Below are 18,870 nucleotides of genomic sequence, written 5' to 3' on the forward strand. Positions count from 1 at the left end.
GCGACATGCTGGTCAAAAGTGTGCTAGTTGTAAACAAAAATACGAACAAGGTCGTTAAACAGAAAGCACTGGGGTTAAGTTGATCTCAACTTAGAAACTGGCCAACATAATAGATAGGACCAAAGTTCAACATTCTCTTGGTTAACGTCACCATTTTACAGGTTTCACAAGAACCTTGTCTCTTTGTATGTCTCAGACTGCAGGCAGTCAGTGGGTAAAGAAGTATGAAGGACAGACCCGTGGTTGAACCCTGTTGGTTTGTATCCTTGAATAGTGGTGCTGAGCTGTGTTAATAGTTTGTAGAAAGCCATGAGAACCAGATGGGATGGGCCCTTTCCAAGCCAAGGGCTGAGCACCATTTATGTCTGTGAGAACCGTTGAACTAGAGCATCCACAGGCCTGACCTACAAGCTCGAGGGTAAAGTGACAGGTGGTGGGCTGTGACTGTTGCGACTAGTGTCTGACATCTGGGCAAGAGCTCTTTCAGAGGACAAGGCACGAGCCCTTTAAAGGCATAACCTGCCTGTTTTCCCTTCCCTGGACATTAAGGGAGATTTTCAAGATCAAATGGTAGATCTCACCCCAGTGCGTGAGAGTGAAGCGCGGACAACTTATACCTGAAGCGCAACTCAGGGACTCAACTGCCTATGCGATAGAACCATGGTTCAGCCTTCTTCTGGGTAACTTCACACATTTACCATTTGTACGAGGCCTTTGTGTCATTATACGTGTCAGACGATGGGCAATCAGTGGCAAAGGTGGCGTAAACCTGCTTTTTGCGAGGCATACAGAGCCAAGATTACACGTCAGTTTGTGGTGTGGAATTAACGTGTTTGTTAGAAATTTTGGTCTCCTTGTGCAGAAAAGCCAAGTTTAATTAAAAATGCTGATGCTATTCTACTTGTTCTCATACCATGACACGAAGGCATTCCTTGAACCAAGACAAGCCTTCAGAGTGCGCCTTACGAATAAGAGTTATGCTGGTAACGATTTCCAAGCGACATGCTGGTCAAAAGTGTGCTAGTTGTAAACAAAAATACGAACAAGGTCGTTAAACAGAAAGCACTGGGGTTAAGTTGATCTCAACTTAGAAACTGGCCAACATAACAGATAGGACCAAAGTTCAACATTCTCTTGGTTAACGTCACCATTTTACAGGTTTCACAAGAACCTTGTCTCTTTGTATGTCTCAGACTGCAGGCAGTCAGTGGGTAAAGAAGTATGAAGGACAGACCCGTGGTTGAACCCTGTTGGTTTGTATCCTTGAATAGTGGCGCTGAGCTGTGTTAATAGTTTGTAGAAAGCCATGAGAACCAGATGGGATGGGCCCTTTCCAAGCCAAGGGCTGAGCACCATTTATGTCTAGAGTGTCAGACTTTTAATCTGAGGGTCCAGGGTTCAAGTCCCTGTTTGGGTGTTGTAGTACCCTCCAGATCCTCTGAGAGGTCCAGTGAAACCATCTAAGGTGCCTCTTTCCAGCATGTTTTGTTCAGCAAGCAAAATGGGCAAACTAAGGGTAAACATTCAGCAGGTTGTCAAGTTACTAATGGTTACTAGGTGAGAGTGTTGCTACATAAGCTTTGTTACCTTTTAGCATGAAGTTGACAAAGACATGGGTGGTCATCATAGAGATTGGAGTCCATATAACAGCATCCTTATTAGACTGCACAGAAAATAAATCATGGGTCTGTGTGAAAAAGAGCACATTGAATGACCCCGACATGATTTGAACCTTCTGATCTGGAGTCAGACGCACTTCCGTTGCGCCACGAGGTCCCAGCTCGAAGCCTATAGCGCATCGTGGTGCAAGGCATACTTGTTCATCGGCGTGGCGATCAAGACGCATTGGAACTCGGAGACAGGTGGTGGGCTGTGTCTGTTGCGACTAGTGTCTGACATCTGGGCAAGAGCTCTTTCAGAGGACAGGGCACAAGCCCTTTAAAGGGATAACCTGCCAGGTTTCCCTTCCCTGAACATTAAGGGAGATTTTCAAGATCAAATGGTAGATCTCACCCCAGTGCGTGAGAGTGAAGCGTGGACAACTTATACCTGAAGCGCAACTCAGGGACTCAAGTGTCTATGCGATAGAACCATGGTTCAGCCTTCTTCTGGGTAACTTCACACATTTACCATTTGTACGAGGCCTTTGTGTCATTATACGTGTCAGACGATGGGCAATCAGTGGCAAAGGTGGCGTAAACCTGCTTTTTGCGAGGCATACAGAGCCAAGATTACACGTCAGTTTGTGGTGTGGAATTAACGTGTTTGTTAGAAATTTTGGTCTCCTTGTGCAGAAAAGCCAAGTTTAATTAAAAATGCTGATGCTATTCTACTTGTTCTCATACCATGACACGAAGGCATTCCTTGAACCAAGACAAGCCTTCAGAGTGCGCCTTACGAATAAGAGTTATGCTGGTAACGATTTCCAAGCGACATGCTGGTCAAAAGTGTGCTAGTTGTAAACAAAAATACGAACAAGGTCGTTAAACAGAAAGCACTGGGGTTAAGTTGATCTCAACTTAGAAACTGGCCAACATAACAGATAGGACCAAAGTTCAACATTCTCTTGGTTAACGTCACCATTTTACAGGTTTCACAAGAACCTTGTCTCTTTGTATGTCTCAGACTGCAGGCAGTCAGTGGGTAAAGAAGTATGAAGGAGAGAGCTGTGGTTGAACCCTGTTGGTTTGTATCCTTGAATAGTGGTGCTGAGCTGTGTTAACAGTTTGTAGAAAGCCATGAGAACCAGATGGGATGGGCCCTTTCCAAGCCAAGGGCTGAGCACCATTTATGTCTGTGAGAACCGTTGAACTAGAGCGTCCACAGGCCTGACCTACAAGCTCCAGGGTAAAGTGCGCTCTCACTCATCGAGCCCAGATAGCTCAGTCGGTAGAGAGTCAGACTTTTAATCTGAGGGTCCAGGGTTCAAGTCCCTGTTTGGGTGTTGTAGTACCCTCCAGATCCTCTGAGAGGTCCAGTGAAACCATCTAAGGTGCCTCTTTCCAGCATGTTTTGTTCAGCAAGCAAAATGGGCAAACTAAGGGTAAACATTCAGCAGGTTGTCAAGTTACTAATGGTTACTAGGTGAGAGTGTTGCTACCTAAGCTTTGTTACCTTTTAGCATGAAGTTGACAAAGACATGGGTGGTCATCATAGAGATTGGAGTCCATATAACAGCATCCTTATTAGACTGCGCAGAAAATCATGGGTCTGTGTGAAAAAGAGCACATTGAATGACCCCGACGTGATTTGAACACGCAACCTTCTGATCTCGAGTCAGACGCACTTCCGTTGCGCCACGAGGTCCCAGCTCGAAGCCTATAGCGCATCGTGGTGCAAGGCATACTTGTTCATCGGCGTGGCGATCAAGACGCATTGGAACTCGGAGACAGGTGGTGGGCTGTGACTGTTGCGACTAGTGTCTGACATCTGGGCAAGAGCTCTTTCAGAGGACAGGGCACAAGCCCTTTAAAGGGATAACCTGCCAGGTTTCCCTTCCCTGAACATTAAGGGAGATTTTCAAGATCAAATGGTAGATCTCACCCCAGTGCGTGAGAGTGAAGCGTGGACAACTTATACCTGAAGCGCAACTCAGGGACTCAAGTGTCTATGCGATAGAACCATGGTTCAGCCTTCTTCTGGGTAACTTCACACATTTACCATTTGTACGAGGCCTTTGTGTCATTATACGTGTCAGACGATGGGCAATCAGTGGCAAAGGTGGCGTAAACCTGCTTTTTGCGAGGCATACAGAGCCAAGATTACACGTCAGTTTGTGGTGTGGAATTAACGTGTTTGTTAGAAATTTTGGTCTCCTTGTGCAGAAAAGCCAAGTTTAATTAAAAATGCTGATGCTATTCTACTTGTTCTCATACCATGACACGAAGGCATTCCTTGAACCAAGACAAGCCTTCAGAGTGCGCCTTACGAATAAGAGTTATGCTGGTAACGATTTCCAAGCGACATGCTGGTCAAAAGTGTGCTAGTTGTAAACAAAAATACGAACAAGGTCGTTAAACAGAAAGCACTGGGGTTAAGTTGATCTCAACTTAGAAACTGGCCAACATAACAGATAGGACCAAAGTTCAACATTCTCTTGGTTAACGTCACCATTTTACAGGTTTCACAAGAACCTTGTCTCTTTGTATGTCTCAGACTGCAGGCAGTCAGTGGGTAAAGAAGTATGAAGGACAGAGCCGTGGTTGAACCCTGTTGGTTTGTATCCTTGAATAGTGGTGCTGAGCTGTGTTAATAGTTTGTAGAAAGCCATGAGAACCAGATGGGATGGGCCCTTTCCAAGCCAAGGGCTGAGCACCATTTATGTCTGTGAGAACCGTTGAACTAGAGCATCCACAGGCCTGACCTACAAGCTCGAGGGTAAAGTGACAGGTGGTGGGCTGTGACTGTTGCGACTAGTGTCTGACATCTGGGCAAGAGCTCTTTCAGAGGACAAGGCACGAGCCCTTTAAAGGCATAACCTGCCTGGTTTCCCTTCCCTGGACATTAAGGGAGATTTTCAAGATCAAATGGTAGATCTCACCCCAGTGCGTGAGAGTGAAGCGCGGACAACTTATACCTGAAGCGCAACTCAGGGACTCAACTGCCTATGCGATAGAACCATGGTTCAGCCTTCTTCTGGGTAACTTCACACATTTACCATTTGTACGAGGCCTTTGTGTCATTATACGTGTCAGACGATGGGCAATCAGTGGCAAAGGTGGCGTAAACCTGCTTTTTGCGAGGCATACAGAGCCAAGATTACACGTCAGTTTGTGGTGTGGAATTAACGTGTTTGTTAGAAATTTTGGTCTCCTTGTGCAGAAAAGCCAAGTTTAATTAAAAATGCTGATGCTATTCTACTTGTTCTCATACCATGACACGAAGGCATTCCTTGAACCAAGACAAGCCTCCAGAGTGCGCCTTACGAATAAGAGTTATGCTGGTAACGATTTCCAAGCGACATGCTGGTCAAAAGTGTGCTAGTTGTAAACAAAAATACGAACAAGGTCGTTAAACAGAAAGCACTGGGGTTAAGTTGATCTCAACTTAGAAACTGGCCAACATAACAGATAGGACCAAAGTTCAACATTCTCTTGGTTAACGTCACCATTTTACAGGTTTCACAAGAACCTTGTCTCTTTGTATGTCTCAGACTGCAGGCAGTCAGTGGGTAAAGAAGTATGAAGGACAGACCCGTGGTTGAACCCTGTTGGTTTGTATCCTTAAATAGTGGTGCTGAGCTGTGTTAATAGTTTGTAGAAAGCCATGAGAACCAGATGGGATGGGCCCTTTCCAAGCCAAGGGCTGAGCACCATTTATGTCTAGAGCGTCAGACTTTTAATCTGAGGGTCCAGGGTTCAAGTCCCTGTTTGGGTGTTGTAGTACCCTCCAGATCCTCTGAGAGGTCCAGTGAAACCATCTAAGGTGCCTCTTTCCAGCATGTTTTGTTCAGCAAGCAAAATGGGCAAACTAAGGGTAAACATTCAGCAGGTTGTCAAGTTACTAATGGTTACTAGGTGAGAGTGTTGCTACATAAGCTTTGTTACCTTTTAGCATGAAGTTGACAAAGACATGGGTGGTCATCATAGAGATTGGAGTCCATATAACAGCATCCTTATTAGACTGCACAGAAAATAAATCATGGGTCTGTGTGAAAAAGAGCACATTGAATGACCCCGACATGATTTGAACCTTCTGATCTGGAGTCAGACGCACTTCCGTTGCGCCACGAGGTCCCAGCTCGAAGCCTATAGCGCATCGTGGTGCAAGGCATACTTGTTCATCGGCGTGGCGATCAAGACGCATTGGAACTCGGAGACAGGTGGTGGGCTGTGACTGTTGCGACTAGTGTCTGACATCTGGGCAAGAGCTCTTTCAGAGGACAGGGCACAAGCCCTTTAAAGGGATAACCTGCCAGGTTTCCCTTCCCTGAACATTAAGGGAGATTTTCAAGATCAAATGGTAGATCTCACCCCAGTGCGTGAGAGTGAAGCGTGGACAACTTATACCTGAAGCGCAACTCAGGGACTCAAGTGTCTATGCGATAGAACCATGGTTCAGCCTTCTTCTGGGTAACTTCACACATTTACCATTTGTACGAGGCCTTTGTGTCATTATACGTGTCAGACGATGGGCAATCAGTGGCAAAGGTGGCGTAAACCTGCTTTTTGCGAGGCATACAGAGCCAAGATTACACGTCAGTTTGTGGTGTGGAATTAACGTGTTTGTTAGAAATTTTGGTCTCCTTGTGCAGAAAAGCCAAGTTTAATTAAAAATGCTGATGCTATTCTACTTGTTCTCATACCATGACACGAAGGCATTCCTTGAACCAAGACAAGCCTTCAGAGTGCGCCTTACGAATAAGAGTTATGCTGGTAACGATTTCCAAGCGACATGCTGGTCAAAAGTGTGCTAGTTGTAAACAAAAATACGAACAAGGTCGTTAAACAGAAAGCACTGGGGTTAAGTTGATCTCAACTTAGAAACTGGCCAACATAACAGATAGGACCAAAGTTCAACATTCTCTTGGTTAACGTCACCATTTTACAGGTTTCACAAGAACCTTGTCTCTTTGTATGTCTCAGACTGCAGGCAGTCAGTGGGTAAAGAAGTATGAAGGAGAGAGCTGTGGTTGAACCCTGTTGGTTTGTATCCTTGAATAGTGGTGCTGAGCTGTGTTAACAGTTTGTAGAAAGCCATGAGAACCAGATGGGATGGGCCCTTTCCAAGCCAAGGGCTGAGCACCATTTATGTCTGTGAGAACCGTTGAACTAGAGCGTCCACAGGCCTGACCTACAAGCTCCAGGGTAAAGTGCGCTCTCACTCATCGAGCCCAGATAGCTCAGTCGGTAGAGAGTCAGACTTTTAATCTGAGGGTCCAGGGTTCAAGTCCCTGTTTGGGTGTTGTAGTACCCTCCAGATCCTCTGAGAGGTCCAGTGAAACCATCTAAGGTGCCTCTTTCCAGCATGTTTTGTTCAGCAAGCAAAATGGGCAAACTAAGGGTAAACATTCAGCAGGTTGTCAAGTTACTAATGGTTACTAGGTGAGAGTGTTGCTACCTAAGCTTTGTTACCTTTTAGCATGAAGTTGACAAAGACATGGGTGGTCATCATAGAGATTGGAGTCCATATAACAGCATCCTTATTAGACTGCGCAGAAAATCATGGGTCTGTGTGAAAAAGAGCACATTGAATGACCCCGACGTGATTTGAACACGCAACCTTCTGATCTCGAGTCAGACGCACTTCCGTTGCGCCACGAGGTCCCAGCTCGAAGCCTATAGCGCATCGTGGTGCAAGGCATACTTGTTCATCGGCGTGGCGATCAAGACGCATTGGAACTCGGAGACAGGTGGTGGGCTGTGACTGTTGCGACTAGTGTCTGACATCTGGGCAAGAGCTCTTTCAGAGGACAGGGCACAAGCCCTTTAAAGGGATAACCTGCCAGGTTTCCCTTCCCTGAACATTAAGGGAGATTTTCAAGATCAAATGGTAGATCTCACCCCAGTGCGTGAGAGTGAAGCGTGGACAACTTATACCTGAAGCGCAACTCAGGGACTCAAGTGTCTATGCGATAGAACCATGGTTCAGCCTTCTTCTGGGTAACTTCACACATTTACCATTTGTACGAGGCCTTTGTGTCATTATACGTGTCAGACGATGGGCAATCAGTGGCAAAGGTGGCGTAAACCTGCTTTTTGCGAGGCATACAGAGCCAAGATTACACGTCAGTTTGTGGTGTGGAATTAACGTGTTTGTTAGAAATTTTGGTCTCCTTGTGCAGAAAAGCCAAGTTTAATTAAAAATGCTGATGCTATTCTACTTGTTCTCATACCATGACACGAAGGCATTCCTTGAACCAAGACAAGCCTTCAGAGTGCGCCTTACGAATAAGAGTTATGCTGGTAACGATTTCCAAGCGACATGCTGGTCAAAAGTGTGCTAGTTGTAAACAAAAATACGAACAAGGTCGTTAAACAGAAAGCACTGGGGTTAAGTTGATCTCAACTTAGAAACTGGCCAACATAACAGATAGGACCAAAGTTCAACATTCTCTTGGTTAACGTCACCATTTTACAGGTTTCACAAGAACCTTGTCTCTTTGTATGTCTCAGACTGCAGGCAGTCAGTGGGTAAAGAAGTATGAAGGACAGAGCCGTGGTTGAACCCTGTTGGTTTGTATCCTTGAATAGTGGTGCTGAGCTGTGTTAATAGTTTGTAGAAAGCCATGAGAACCAGATGGGATGGGCCCTTTCCAAGCCAAGGGCTGAGCACCATTTATGTCTGTGAGAACCGTTGAACTAGAGCATCCACAGGCCTGACCTACAAGCTCGAGGGTAAAGTGACAGGTGGTGGGCTGTGACTGTTGCGACTAGTGTCTGACATCTGGGCAAGAGCTCTTTCAGAGGACAAGGCACGAGCCCTTTAAAGGCATAACCTGCCTGGTTTCCCTTCCCTGGACATTAAGGGAGATTTTCAAGATCAAATGGTAGATCTCACCCCAGTGCGTGAGAGTGAAGCGCGGACAACTTATACCTGAAGCGCAACTCAGGGACTCAACTGCCTATGCGATAGAACCATGGTTCAGCCTTCTTCTGGGTAACTTCACACATTTACCATTTGTACGAGGCCTTTGTGTCATTATACGTGTCAGACGATGGGCAATCAGTGGCAAAGGTGGCGTAAACCTGCTTTTTGCGAGGCATACAGAGCCAAGATTACACGTCAGTTTGTGGTGTGGAATTAACGTGTTTGTTAGAAATTTTGGTCTCCTTGTGCAGAAAAGCCAAGTTTAATTAAAAATGCTGATGCTATTCTACTTGTTCTCATACCATGACACGAAGGCATTCCTTGAACCAAGACAAGCCTCCAGAGTGCGCCTTACGAATAAGAGTTATGCTGGTAACGATTTCCAAGCGACATGCTGGTCAAAAGTGTGCTAGTTGTAAACAAAAATACGAACAAGGTCGTTAAACAGAAAGCACTGGGGTTAAGTTGATCTCAACTTAGAAACTGGCCAACATAACAGATAGGACCAAAGTTCAACATTCTCTTGGTTAACGTCACCATTTTACAGGTTTCACAAGAACCTTGTCTCTTTGTATGTCTCAGACTGCAGGCAGTCAGTGGGTAAAGAAGTATGAAGGACAGACCCGTGGTTGAACCCTGTTGGTTTGTATCCTTGAATAGTGGTGCTGAGCTGTGTTAATAGTTTGTAGAAAGCCATGAGAACCAGATGGGATGGGCCCTTTCCAAGCCAAGGGCTGAGCACCATTTATGTCTAGAGCGTCAGACTTTTAATCTGAGGGTCCAGGGTTCAAGTCCCTGTTTGGGTGTTGTAGTACCCTCCAGATCCTCTGAGAGGTCCAGTGAAACCATCTAAGGTGCCTCTTTCCAGCATGTTTTGTTCAGCAAGCAAAATGGGCAAACTAAGGGTAAACATTCAGCAGGTTGTCAAGTTACTAATGGTTACTAGGTGAGAGTGTTGCTACATAAGCTTTGTTACCTTTTAGCATGAAGTTGACAAAGACATGGGTGGTCATCATAGAGATTGGAGTCCATATAACAGCATCCTTATTAGACTGCACAGAAAATAAATCATGGGTCTGTGTGAAAAAGAGCACATTGAATGACCCCGACATGATTTGAACCTTCTGATCTGGAGTCAGACGCACTTCCGTTGCGCCACGAGGTCCCAGCTCGAAGCCTATAGCGCATCGTGGTGCAAGGCATACTTGTTCATCGGCGTGGCGATCAAGACGCATTGGAACTCGGAGACAGGTGGTGGGCTGTGACTGTTGCGACTAGTGTCTGACATCTGGGCAAGAGCTCTTTCAGAGGACAGGGCACAAGCCCTTTAAAGGGATAACCTGCCAGGTTTCCCTTCCCTGAACATTAAGGGAGATTTTCAAGATCAAATGGTAGATCTCACCCCAGTGCGTGAGAGTGAAGCGTGGACAACTTATACCTGAAGCGCAACTCAGGGACTCAAGTGTCTATGCGATAGAACCATGGTTCAGCCTTCTTCTGGGTAACTTCACACATTTACCATTTGTACGAGGCCTTTGTGTCATTATACGTGTCAGACGATGGGCAATCAGTGGCAAAGGTGGCGTAAACCTGCTTTTTGCGAGGCATACAGAGCCAAGATTACACGTCAGTTTGTGGTGTGGAATTAACGTGTTTGTTAGAAATTTTGGTCTCCTTGTGCAGAAAAGCCAAGTTTAATTAAAAATGCTGATGCTATTCTACTTGTTCTCATACCATGACACGAAGGCATTCCTTGAACCAAGACAAGCCTTCAGAGTGCGCCTTACGAATAAGAGTTATGCTGGTAACGATTTCCAAGCGACATGCTGGTCAAAAGTGTGCTAGTTGTAAACAAAAATACGAACAAGGTCGTTAAACAGAAAGCACTGGGGTTAAGTTGATCTCAACTTAGAAACTGGCCAACATAACAGATAGGACCAAAGTTCAACATTCTCTTGGTTAACGTCACCATTTTACAGGTTTCACAAGAACCTTGTCTCTTTGTATGTCTCAGACTGCAGGCAGTCAGTGGGTAAAGAAGTATGAAGGAGAGAGCTGTGGTTGAACCCTGTTGGTTTGTATCCTTGAATAGTGGTGCTGAGCTGTGTTAACAGTTTGTAGAAAGCCATGAGAACCAGATGGGATGGGCCCTTTCCAAGCCAAGGGCTGAGCACCATTTATGTCTGTGAGAACCGTTGAACTAGAGCGTCCACAGGCCTGACCTACAAGCTCCAGGGTAAAGTGCGCTCTCACTCATCGAGCCCAGATAGCTCAGTCGGTAGAGAGTCAGACTTTTAATCTGAGGGTCCAGGGTTCAAGTCCCTGTTTGGGTGTTGTAGTACCCTCCAGATCCTCTGAGAGGTCCAGTGAAACCATCTAAGGTGCCTCTTTCCAGCATGTTTTGTTCAGCAAGCAAAATGGGCAAACTAAGGGTAAACATTCAGCAGGTTGTCAAGTTACTAATGGTTACTAGGTGAGAGTGTTGCTACCTAAGCTTTGTTACCTTTTAGCATGAAGTTGACAAAGACATGGGTGGTCATCATAGAGATTGGAGTCCATATAACAGCATCCTTATTAGACTGCGCAGAAAATCATGGGTCTGTGTGAAAAAGAGCACATTGAATGACCCCGACGTGATTTGAACACGCAACCTTCTGATCTCGAGTCAGACGCACTTCCGTTGCGCCACGAGGTCCCAGCTCGAAGCCTATAGCGCATCGTGGTGCAAGGCATACTTGTTCATCGGCGTGGCGATCAAGACGCATTGGAACTCGGAGACAGGTGGTGGGCTGTGACTGTTGCGACTAGTGTCTGACATCTGGGCAAGAGCTCTTTCAGAGGACAGGGCACAAGCCCTTTAAAGGGATAACCTGCCAGGTTTCCCTTCCCTGAACATTAAGGGAGATTTTCAAGATCAAATGGTAGATCTCACCCCAGTGCGTGAGAGTGAAGCGTGGACAACTTATACCTGAAGCGCAACTCAGGGACTCAAGTGTCTATGCGATAGAACCATGGTTCAGCCTTCTTCTGGGTAACTTCACACATTTACCATTTGTACGAGGCCTTTGTGTCATTATACGTGTCAGACGATGGGCAATCAGTGGCAAAGGTGGCGTAAACCTGCTTTTTGCGAGGCATACAGAGCCAAGATTACACGTCAGTTTGTGGTGTGGAATTAACGTGTTTGTTAGAAATTTTGGTCTCCTTGTGCAGAAAAGCCAAGTTTAATTAAAAATGCTGATGCTATTCTACTTGTTCTCATACCATGACACGAAGGCATTCCTTGAACCAAGACAAGCCTTCAGAGTGCGCCTTACGAATAAGAGTTATGCTGGTAACGATTTCCAAGCGACATGCTGGTCAAAAGTGTGCTAGTTGTAAACAAAAATACGAACAAGGTCGTTAAACAGAAAGCACTGGGGTTAAGTTGATCTCAACTTAGAAACTGGCCAACATAACAGATAGGACCAAAGTTCAACATTCTCTTGGTTAACGTCACCATTTTACAGGTTTCACAAGAACCTTGTCTCTTTGTATGTCTCAGACTGCAGGCAGTCAGTGGGTAAAGAAGTATGAAGGACAGAGCCGTGGTTGAACCCTGTTGGTTTGTATCCTTGAATAGTGGTGCTGAGCTGTGTTAATAGTTTGTAGAAAGCCATGAGAACCAGATGGGATGGGCCCTTTCCAAGCCAAGGGCTGAGCACCATTTATGTCTGTGAGAACCGTTGAACTAGAGCATCCACAGGCCTGACCTACAAGCTCGAGGGTAAAGTGACAGGTGGTGGGCTGTGACTGTTGCGACTAGTGTCTGACATCTGGGCAAGAGCTCTTTCAGAGGACAAGGCACGAGCCCTTTAAAGGCATAACCTGCCTGGTTTCCCTTCCCTGGACATTAAGGGAGATTTTCAAGATCAAATGGTAGATCTCACCCCAGTGCGTGAGAGTGAAGCGCGGACAACTTATACCTGAAGCGCAACTCAGGGACTCAACTGCCTATGCGATAGAACCATGGTTCAGCCTTCTTCTGGGTAACTTCACACATTTACCATTTGTACGAGGCCTTTGTGTCATTATACGTGTCAGACGATGGGCAATCAGTGGCAAAGGTGGCGTAAACCTGCTTTTTGCGAGGCATACAGAGCCAAGATTACACGTCAGTTTGTGGTGTGGAATTAACGTGTTTGTTAGAAATTTTGGTCTCCTTGTGCAGAAAAGCCAAGTTTAATTAAAAATGCTGATGCTATTCTACTTGTTCTCATACCATGACACGAAGGCATTCCTTGAACCAAGACAAGCCTCCAGAGTGCGCCTTACGAATAAGAGTTATGCTGGTAACGATTTCCAAGCGACATGCTGGTCAAAAGTGTGCTAGTTGTAAACAAAAATACGAACAAGGTCGTTAAACAGAAAGCACTGGGGTTAAGTTGATCTCAACTTAGAAACTGGCCAACATAACAGATAGGACCAAAGTTCAACATTCTCTTGGTTAACGTCACCATTTTACAGGTTTCACAAGAACCTTGTCTCTTTGTATGTCTCAGACTGCAGGCAGTCAGTGGGTAAAGAAGTATGAAGGACAGACCCGTGGTTGAACCCTGTTGGTTTGTATCCTTGAATAGTGGTGCTGAGCTGTGTTAATAGTTTGTAGAAAGCCATGAGAACCAGATGGGATGGGCCCTTTCCAAGCCAAGGGCTGAGCACCATTTATGTCTAGAGCGTCAGACTTTTAATCTGAGGGTCCAGGGTTCAAGTCCCTGTTTGGGTGTTGTAGTACCCTCCAGATCCTCTGAGAGGTCCAGTGAAACCATCTAAGGTGCCTCTTTCCAGCATGTTTTGTTCAGCAAGCAAAATGGGCAAACTAAGGGTAAACATTCAGCAGGTTGTCAAGTTACTAATGGTTACTAGGTGAGAGTGTTGCTACATAAGCTTTGTTACCTTTTAGCATGAAGTTGACAAAGACATGGGTGGTCATCATAGAGATTGGAGTCCATATAACAGCATCCTTATTAGACTGCACAGAAAATAAATCATGGGTCTGTGTGAAAAAGAGCACATTGAATGACCCCGACATGATTTGAACCTTCTGATCTGGAGTCAGACGCACTTCCGTTGCGCCACGAGGTCCCAGCTCGAAGCCTATAGCGCATCGTGGTGCAAGGCATACTTGTTCATCGGCGTGGCGATCAAGACGCATTGGAACTCGGAGACAGGTGGTGGGCTGTGACTGTTGCGACTAGTGTCTGACATCTGGGCAAGAGCTCTTTCAGAGGACAGGGCACAAGCCCTTTAAAGGGATAACCTGCCAGGTTTCCCTTCCCTGAACATTAAGGGAGATTTTCAAGATCAAATGGTAGATCTCACCCCAGTGCGTGAGAGTGAAGCGTGGACAACTTATACCTGAAGCGCAACTCAGGGACTCAAGTGTCTATGCGATAGAACCATGGTTCAGCCTTCTTCTGGGTAACTTCACACATTTACCATTTGTACGAGGCCTTTGTGTCATTATACGTGTCAGACGATGGGCAATCAGTGGCAAAGGTGGCGTAAACCTGCTTTTTGCGAGGCATACAGAGCCAAGATTACACGTCAGTTTGTGGTGTGGAATTAACGTGTTTGTTAGAAATTTTGGTCTCCTTGTGCAGAAAAGCCAAGTTTAATTAAAAATGCTGATGCTATTCTACTTGTTCTCATACCATGACACGAAGGCATTCCTTGAACCAAGACAAGCCTTCAGAGTGCGCCTTACGAATAAGAGTTATGCTGGTAACGATTTCCAAGCGACATGCTGGTCAAAAGTGTGCTAGTTGTAAACAAAAATACGAACAAGGTCGTTAAACAGAAAGCACTGGGGTTAAGTTGATCTCAACTTAGAAACTGGCCAACATAATAGATAGGACCAAAGTTCAACATTCTCTTGGTTAACGTCACCATTTTACAGGTTTCACAAGAACCTTGTCTCTTTGTATGTCTCAGACTGCAGGCAGTCAGTGGGTAAAGAAGTATGAAGGACAGAGCCGTGGTTGAACCCTGTTGGTTTGTATCCTTGAATAGTGGTGCTGAGCTGTGTTAATAGTTTGTAGAAAGCCATGAGAACCAGATGGGATGGGCCCTTTCCAAGCCAAGGGCTGAGCACCATTTATGTCTGTGAGAACCGTTGAACTAGAGCATCCACAGGCCTGACCTACAAGCTCGAGGGTAAAGTGACAGGTGGTGGGCTGTGACTGTTGCGACTAGTGTCTGACATCTGGGCAAGAGCTCTTTCAGAGGACAAGGCACGAGCCCTTTAAAGGCATAACCTGCCTGGTTTCCCTTCCCTGGACATTAAGGGAGATTTTCAAGATCAAATGGTAGATCTCACCCCAGTGCGTGAGAGTGAAGCGCGGACAACTTATACCTGAAGCGCAACTCAGGGACTCAACTGCCTATGCGATAGAACCATGGTTCAGCCTTCTTCTGGGTAACTTCACACATTTACCATTTGTACGAGGCCTTTGTGTCATTATACGTGTCAGACGATGGGCAATCAGTGGCAAAGGTGGCGTAAACCTGCTTTTTGCGAGGCATACAGAGCCAAGATTACACGTCAGTTTGTGGTGTGGAATTAACGTGTTTGTTAGAAATTTTGGTCTCCTTGTGCAGAAAAGCCAAGTTTAATTAAAAATGCTGATGCTATTCTACTTGTTCTCATACCATGACACGAAGGCATTCCTTGAACCAAGACAAGCCTTCAGAGTGCGCCTTACGAATAAGAGTTATGCTGGTAACGATTTCCAAGCGACATGCTGGTCAAAAGTGTGCTAGTTGTAAACAAAAATACGAACAAGGTCGTTAAACAGAAAGCACTGGGGTTAAGTTGATCTCAACTTAGAAACTGGCCAACATAACAGATAGGACCAAAGTTCAACATTCTCTTGGTTAACGTCACCATTTTACAGGTTTCACAAGAACCTTGTCTCTTTGTATGTCTCAGACTGCAGGCAGTCAGTGGGTAAAGAAGTATGAAGGACAGAGCTGTGGTTGAACCCTGTTGGTTTGTATCCTTGAATAGTGGTGCTGAGCTGTGTTAATAGTTTGTAGAAAGCCATGAGAACCAGATGGGATGGGCCCTTTCCAAGCCAAGGGCTGAGCACCATTTATGTCTAGAGCGTCAGACTTTTAATCTGAGGGTCCAGGGTTCAAGTCCCTGTTTGGGTGTTGTAGTACCCTCCAGATCCTCTGAGAGGTCCAGTGAAACCATCTAAGGTGCCTCTTTCCAGCATGTTTTGTTCAGCAAGCAAAATGGGCAAACTAAGGGTAAACATTCAGCAGGTTGTCAAGTTACTAATGGTTACTAGGTGAGAGTGTTGCTACATAAGCTTTGTTACCTTTTAGCATGAAGTTGACAAAGACATGGGTGGTCATCATAGAGATTGGAGTCCATATAACAGCATCCTTATTAGACTGCACAGAAAATAAATCATGGGTCTGTGTGAAAAAGAGCACATTGAATGACCCCGACATGATTTGAACCTTCTGATCTGGAGTCAGACGCACTTCCGTTGCGCCACGAGGTCCCAGCTCGAAGCCTATAGCGCATCGTGGTGCAAGGCATACTTGTTCATCGGCGTGGCGATCAAGACGCATTGGAACTCGGAGACAGGTGGTGGGCTGTGACTGTTGCGACTAGTGTCTGACATCTGGGCAAGAGCTCTTTCAGAGGACAGGGCACAAGCCCTTTAAAGGGATAACCTGCCAGGTTTCCCTTCCCTGAACATTAAGGGAGATTTTCAAGATCAAATGGTAGATCTCACCCCAGTGCGTGAGAGTGAAGCGTGGACAACTTATACCTGAAGCGCAACTCAGGGACTCAAGTGTCTATGCGATAGAACCATGGTTCAGCCTTCTTCTGGGTAACTTCACACATTTACCATTTGTACGAGGCCTTTGTGTCATTATACGTGTCAGACGATGGGCAATCAGTGGCAAAGGTGGCGTAAACCTGCTTTTTGCGAGGCATACAGAGCCAAGATTACACGTCAGTTTGTGGTGTGGAATTAACGTGTTTGTTAGAAATTTTGGTCTCCTTGTGCAGAAAAGCCAAGTTTAATTAAAAATGCTGATGCTATTCTACTTGTTCTCATACCATGACACGAAGGCATTCCTTGAACCAAGACAAGCCTTCAGAGTGCGCCTTACGAATAAGAGTTATGCTGGTAACGATTTCCAAGCGACATGCTGGTCAAAAGTGTGCTAGTTGTAAACAAAAATACGAACAAGGTCGTTAAACAGAAAGCACTGGGGTTAAGTTGATCTCAACTTAGAAACTGGCCAACATAACAGATAGGACCAAAGTTCAACATTCTCTTGGTTAACGTCACCATTTTACAGGTTTCACAAGAACCTTGTCTCTTTGTATGTCTCAGACTGCAGGCAGTCAGTGGGTAAAGAAGTATGAAGGACAGAGCTGTGGTTGAACCCTGTTGGTTTGTATCCTTGAATAGTGGTGCTGAGCTGTGTTAATAGTTTGTAGAAAGCCATGAGAACCAGATGGGATGGGCCCTTTCCAAGCCAAGGGCTGAGCACCATTTATGTCTGTGAGAACCGTTGAACTAGAGCATCCACAGGCCTGACCTACAAGCTCGAGGGTAAAGTGACAGGTGGTGGGCTGTGACTGTTGCGACTAGTGTCTGACATCTGGGCAAGAGCTCTTTCAGAGGACAAGGCACGAGCCCTTTAAAGGCATAACCTGCCAGGTTTCCCTTCCCTGGACATTAAGGGAGATTTTCAAGATCAAATGGTAGATCTCACCCCAGTGCGTGAGAGTGAAGCGTGGACAACTTATACCTGAAGCGCAACTCAGGGACTCAAGTGTCTATGCGATAGAACCATGGTTCAGCCTTCTTCTGGGTAACTTCACACATTTACCATTTGTACGAGGCCTTTGTGTCATTATACGTGTCAGACGATGGGCAATCAGTGGCAAAGGTGGCGTAAACCTGCTTTTTGCGAGGCATACAGAGCCAAGATTACACGTCAGTTTGTGGTGTGGAATTAACGTGTTTGTTAGAAATTTTGGTCTCCTTGTGCAGAAAAGCCAAGTTTAATTAAAAATGCTGATGCTATTCTACTTGTTCTCATACCATGACACGAAGGCATTCCTTGAACCAAGACAAGCCTCCAGAGTGCGCCTTACGAATAAGAGTTATGCTGGTAACGATTTCCAAGCGACATGCTGGTCAAAAGTGTGCTAGTTGTAAACAAAAATACGAACAAGGTCGTTAAACAGAAAGCACTGGGGTTAAGTTGATCTCAACTTAGAAACCGGCCAACATAACAGATAGGACCAAAGTTCAACATTCTCTTGGTTAACGTCACCATTTTACAGGTTTCACAAGAACCTTGTCTCTTTGTATGTCTCAGACTGCAGGCAGTCAGTGGGTAAAGAAGTATGAAGGACAGAGCTGTGGTTGAACCCTGTTGGTTTGTATCCTTGAATAGTGGTGCTGAGCTGTGTTAATAGTTTGTAGAAAGCCATGAGAACCAGATGGGATGGGCCCTTTCCAAGCCAAGGGCTGAGCACCATTTATGTCTGTGAGAACCGTTGAACTAGAGCGTCCACAGGCCTGACCTACAAGCTCCAGGGTAAAGTGCGCTGTCACTCATCGAGCCCAGATAGCTCAGTCGGTAGAGCTTCAGACTTTTAATCTGAGGGTTCAGGGTTCAAGTCCCTGTTTGGGTGTTGTAGTACCATCCAGATCCTCTGAGAGGTCCAGTGAAATCATCTAAGGTGCCTCTTTCCAGCATGTTTTGTTCAGCAAGCAAAATGGGCAAACTAAGGGTAAACATTCAGCAGGTTGTCAAGTTACTAATGGTTACTAGGTGAGAGTGTTGCTACCTAAGCTTTGTTACCTTTTAGCATGAAGTTGACAAAGACATGGGTGGTCATCATAGAGATTGGAGTCCATATAACAGCATCCTTATTAGACTGCGCAGAAAATCATGGGTCTGTGTGAAAAAGAGCACATTGAATGACCCCGACATGATTTGAACACGCAACCTTCTGATCTGGAGTCAGACGCAGTACCGTTGCGCCACGAGGTCCCAGCTCGAAGCCTATAGCGCATCGTGGTGCAAGGCATACTTGTTCATCGGCGTGGCGATCAAGACGCATTGGAACTCGGAGACAGGTGGTGGGCTGTGACTGTTGCGACTAGTGTCTGACATCTGGGCAAGAGCTCTTTCAGAGGACAGGGCACAAGCCCTTTAAAGGGATAACCTGCCAGGTTTCCCTTCCCTGAACATTAAGGGAGATTTTCAAGATCAAATGGTAGATCTCACCCCAGTGCGTGAGAGTGAAGCGTG

General features: G+C 45.7%; 1 long non-coding RNA gene and 3 other non-coding genes across 6 annotated transcripts in view; all 4 read right to left on the reverse strand.

Annotated features, from left to right (window-relative positions):
- The window catches only part of LOC128629679 (uncharacterized), a 132,941-nt gene that overhangs the window by 52,633 nt on the left and 61,438 nt on the right, over positions 1-18,870 (reverse strand). The window lies entirely within an intron of this gene.
- trnas-cga (transfer RNA serine (anticodon CGA)) lies at positions 3,235-3,306 on the reverse strand. Its single transcript has one exon. It is a non-coding gene; the product is annotated as a tRNA-Ser (tRNA).
- On the reverse strand, positions 7,194-7,265 carry trnas-cga (transfer RNA serine (anticodon CGA)). Its single transcript has one exon. It is a non-coding gene; the product is annotated as a tRNA-Ser (tRNA).
- Positions 11,153-11,224, reverse strand: trnas-cga (transfer RNA serine (anticodon CGA)). Its single transcript has one exon. It is a non-coding gene; the product is annotated as a tRNA-Ser (tRNA).

Source organism: Ictalurus punctatus, unplaced genomic scaffold (genome assembly GCF_001660625.3).
Source record: "Ictalurus punctatus breed USDA103 unplaced genomic scaffold, Coco_2.0 Super-Scaffold_100, whole genome shotgun sequence".
Lineage (NCBI taxonomy): Eukaryota > Metazoa > Chordata > Actinopteri > Siluriformes > Ictaluridae > Ictalurus > Ictalurus punctatus.